Source organism: Schistocerca serialis, unplaced genomic scaffold, assembly GCF_023864345.2.
Source record: "Schistocerca serialis cubense isolate TAMUIC-IGC-003099 unplaced genomic scaffold, iqSchSeri2.2 HiC_scaffold_1224, whole genome shotgun sequence".
NCBI lineage: Eukaryota > Metazoa > Arthropoda > Insecta > Orthoptera > Acrididae > Schistocerca > Schistocerca serialis.
Window position 1 is genome coordinate 87,501 of NW_026047430.1, and position 5,000 is coordinate 92,500.

The 5,000-nt window shown below is 51.4% G+C and overlaps 1 non-coding gene across 1 annotated transcript in view; it reads right to left on the minus strand.

The window, feature by feature from the left end:
- LOC126435985 (small subunit ribosomal RNA) overlaps positions 1–502 on the minus strand; it is a 1,909-nt gene extending 1,407 nt beyond the window's left edge. Inside the window, exon 1 of the ribosomal RNA XR_007580337.1 lies at positions 1–502. This exon is cut by the window's left edge and continues 1,407 nt beyond it. This is a non-coding gene — a ribosomal RNA (small subunit ribosomal RNA).
- Positions 503–5,000: the final 4,498 nt, after the last annotated feature.

Sequence of the window (5,000 nt, forward strand, 5' to 3'; positions counted from 1 at the left end):
CGTATCGTTATTTTTCGTCACTACCTCCCCGTGCCGGGAGTGGGTAATTTGCGCGCCTGCTGCCTTCCTTGGATGTGGTAGCCGTTTCTCAGGCTCCCTCTCCGGAATCGAACCCTGATTCCCCGTTACCCGTTACAACCATGGTAGGCGCAGAACCTACCATCGACAGTTGATAAGGCAGACATTTGAAAGATGCGTCGCCGGTACGAGGACCGTGCGATCAGCCCTAAGTTATTCAGAGTCACCAAGGCAAACGGACCGGACGAGCCGACCGATTGGTTTTGATCTAATAAAAGCGTCCCTTCCATCTCTGGTCGGGACTCTGTTTGCATGTATTAGCTCTAGAATTACCACAGTTATCCAAGTAACGTGGGTACGATCTAAGGAACCATAACTGATTTAATGAGCCATTCGCGGTTTCACCTTAATGCGGCTTGTACTGAGACATGCATGGCTTAATCTTTGAGACAAGCATATGACTACTGGCAGGATCAACCAGGGAGCTGCGTCAACTAGAGCTGAGCAGCCGGCCGCCCGGGAGTGTGTCCCGGGGGCCCGCGCGAACACGCAAGCGTCCGCTCAATTATTCTGCAAACAGGAGGAGGCTGAGCTCCCCTGCACAACACACCTCGAAACCCTCTCAGGTCCCGGCGGCGCGCAGCGCCGTCCTAAGTACTTGGTCGGGTTCGAGAGAGGCGCAATCGCCCGGAGTTAGGCGAGTAGACGCTTTAGGTGCGACCACCCGTGCTCCCAACTGAGCTTGCCGCTGCCGACAGAGGCCCGGGAGCGTGCTGTCGTGGCATTGCCGGCGGGAGACAACACGCGCCACCTACGGTGACCGGCAGCTCCAACGCCAGCGCCACAGAAGGACAAAAGCCCTACTTGGGTGCCGAAGCGAACTCTCCCAGCACAGCGCACGCGCCAACACGTCCGCACAGCTGCGATACAAACCACCTGCGAGAACCGCTGGGGCGACCGAGCAGCAGACGGCGTCGCGGCGCCGAGCGCCGGGCGGCGGCGCATCCTCAGCGCACAAAGTCCTCAATCGGACCAGCACACTGCAGATGGCCACCGCGCTTCGCACCGGGCCCGCGAGGACCTACTTTGGCCGCAAGGCGCCGCGAGCAGGGGGCGCCGGCGCGCAGCTGCGCCGCCTGCCGCGTCCGTCGGCCGGCGCGCCTGCCACCGGCCGCCCCCACCAGCCGGCTGTAGCGCGTGCGCCCACGCACCGCGCTGCCAGCACGCCGGGCGGCCCCCCCTCACCGGCCGGGGACGGTCCCACCCAGCCACCGCCGCGTATCGCCTCACACCCAGATCCCCTTTCACGTTCGTGGGCATGGTGGGTCCCCTTTCACGTTCGTGGGCATGGTGGGTATCCCTGAAACAACCGGTTAATAGCTCGACCGATCGTCGCCAACACTGATTCACCTCTAGCGAGAACAACCGCACCACAACGGGTTACCGGTTGTTCATTTGCGTAACGTCACCAGCAAACGTACACGTCCATCGCCATTTGCAACGAGTATTGCATGCCTGTGTCAGGTGTCACAACACACTACGTCTGCCCACATAGACGCAACAACATGTGCACGCCTAGAGAACACGTGGAAGGTAGACCCCGTACGTATGCGGTGTCCATTGCGCGAACGACTGTCAGCCCGCCTCTGCAGCATGTCGCAGATGTGGAACGCGGTGCAACATGCTATCACGGTGTGTGAGAAGAGACGACTACGTCCGAATACACGCTCCACTACATCAACAGACTGCTCATGCTGATCGCCATCCAGGGCGTCCGTTCCTCCCACACGTCTGTATGGCGTACCACACTGCAATCCAGCTCTTATAGGGAGACGACACGTAGCTGCGTGCACAATATTTGGACTGTATGGTCCGCCGTTGCTAGGCGCTGTCGTCATACGGTCACATGGGCCACGATGTATCATTCAGTACATACGGAGCAATGTGCAGTACAGTTTGTGGGTTTTGCGTACATCGGCGGACAGGTGACAGGCCGTACCACAACGTAGGCTGAGTACGTCGGCATGCGAAGGGCATTGAACATGCAAACTTCTCACCGACCAGCTTGCGAAGGCAGGGGGGAAGGGGGGGGGGCATGTACGTCCTGCTGCTATCCACACTACAGTGTATAGCAGGAGCATGTGGAAAGTCAGCAACACCTGCAAGGTGTTTAACATGACGCGATACACAGGGGACCGGGCAGTGCGAGTAGCGAACTATATTGCGAGGGTTGCGGTTAGGCAACACTACACTACTTTAACGGGTTGCATAACAATTACAGAGCAGGTTCAGCGACAACGTGCGTCAGGTTAAGGCGCAATATAGTTTAGGTTACGGCGCACTTTAGGTTAGGTTAAGGCACATTATAGGTTAGGTTAAGGCACAACATGGGTTACGTTAAGGCACAACATGGGTTACGTTAAGGCACAACATGGGTTAGGTTAAGGCACAACATGGGTTAGGTTAAGGCACAACATGGGTTAGGTTAAGGCACAACATGGGTTAGGTTAAGGCACAACATGGGTTAGGTTAAGGCACAACATGGGTTAGGTTAAGGCACAACATGGGTTAGGTTAAGGCACAACATGGGTTAGGTTAAGGCACAACATGGGTTAGGTTAAGGCACAACATGGGTTAGGTTAAGGCACAACATGGGTTAGGTTAAGGCACAACATGGGTTAGGTTAAGGCACAACATGGGTTAGGTTAAGGCACAACATGGGTTAGGTTAAGGCACAACATGGGTTAGGTTAAGGCACAACATGGGTTAGGTTAAGGCACAACATGGGTTAGGTTAAGGCACAACATGGGTTAGGTTAAGGCACAACATGGGTTAGGTTAAGGCACAACATGGGTTAGGTTAAGGCACAACATGGGTTAGGTTAAGGCACAACATGGGTTAGGTTAAGGCACAACATGGGTTAGGTTAAGGCACAACATGGGTTAGGTTAAGGCACAACATGGGTTAGGTTAAGGCACAACATGGGTTAGGTTAAGGCACAACATGGGTTAGGTTAAGGCACAACATGGGTTAGGTTAAGGCACAACATGGGTTAGGTTAAGGCACAACATGGGTTAGGTTAAGGCACAACATGGGTTAGGTTAAGGCACAACATGGGTTAGGTTAAGGCACAACATGGGTTAGGTTAAGGCACAACATGGGTTAGGTTAAGGCACAACATGGGTTAGGTTAAGGCACAACATGGGTTAGGTTAAGGCACAACATGGGTTAGGTTAAGGCACAACATGGGTTAGGTTAAGGCACAACATGGGTTAGGTTAAGGCACAACATGGGTTAGGTTAAGGCACACCATGGGTTAGGTTAAGGCACACCATGGGTTAGGTTAAGGCACACCATGGGTTAGGTTAAGGCACACCATGGGTTAGGTTAAGGCACAACATGGGTTAGGTTAAGGCACAACATGGGTTAGGTTAAGGCACAACATGGGTTAGGTTAAGGCACAACGTAGGTTAGGTTAAGGCACAACGTGGGTTAGGTTAAGGCACAACGTGGGTTAGGTTAAGGCACAACGTGGGTTAGGTTAAGGCACAACATGGGTTAGGTTAAGGCACAACATGGGTTAGGTTAAGGCACACCATGGGTTAGGTTAAGGCACACCATGGGTTAGGTTAAGGCACAACATGGGTTAGGTTAAGGCACAACATGGGTTAGGTTAAGGCACAACATGGGTTAGGTTAAGGCACAACATGGGTTAGGTTAAGGCACAACATGGGTTAGGTTAAGGCACAACGTAGGTTAGGTTAAGGCACAACGTAGGTTAGGTTAAGGCACAACGTGGGTTAGGTTAAGGCACAACATGGGTTAGGTTAAGGCACAACATGGGTTAGGTTAAGGCACAACATGGGTTAGGTTAAGGCACAACATGGGTTAGGTTAAGGCACAACATGGGTTACGTTACGGCACAACATGGGTTACGTTACGGCACAACATGGGTTACGTTACGGCACAACATGGGTTACGTTACGGCACAACATGGGTTACGTTACGGCACAACATGGGTTACGTTACGGCACAACATGGGTTACGTTACGGCACAAATTAGGTTAGGTTACGGCACAAATTAGGTTAGGTTAAGGCACAAATTAGGTTAGGTTAAGGCACAAATTAGGTTAGGTTAAGGCACAAATTAGGTTAGGTTAAGGCACAAATTAGGTTAGGTTAAGGCACAAATTAGGTTAGGTTAAGGCACAAATTAGGTTAGGTTAAGGCACAAATTAGGTTAGGTTAAGGCACAAATTAGGTTAGGTTAAGGCACGATATAGGTTAGGTTAAGGCACGATATAGGTTAGGTTAAGGCACGATATAGGTTAGGTTAAGGCACGATATAGGTTAGGTTAAGGCACGATATAGGTTAGGTTAAGGCACAATATAGGTTAGGTTAAGGCACAATATAGGTTAGGTTAAGGCACGATATAGGTTAGGTTAAGGTACGATATAGGTTAGGTTAAGGTACGATATAGGTTAGGTTAAGGTACGATATAGGTTAGGTTAAGGTACGATATAGGTTAGGTTAAGGTACGATATAGGTTAGGTTAAGGTACGATATAGGTTAGGTTAAGGTACGATATAGGTTAGGTTAAGGTACGATATAGGTTAGGTTAAGGTACGATATAGGTTAGGTTAAGGTACGATATAGCGTAGGTTCAGATACACATTGTTGTAGGGAAAGGTGTATTGGGGGGGGGGGCGGCAGGTTCGTTGATAGTGATTATCGTAATTGGATGCCTGCGGTATTATCCGATTTGTCACGTCAGGATGCACTTTTGGCTCATGACAGGCGGCGCTCCGATTCCATGGTTGTGGCAGATCTGTGTCTTTCATTCCTGCCATTGTTTGTGTGCTGTGACAGGAGGCAGTATTGTGATGTTGGGTGCACCACTGTGTAGGACATGTGTGGGTGTTCGTGGCTTAGCTGAGCAATGTGCGGATGTCGGAAGGGTGGGATATTGTGTTTTCTGGGT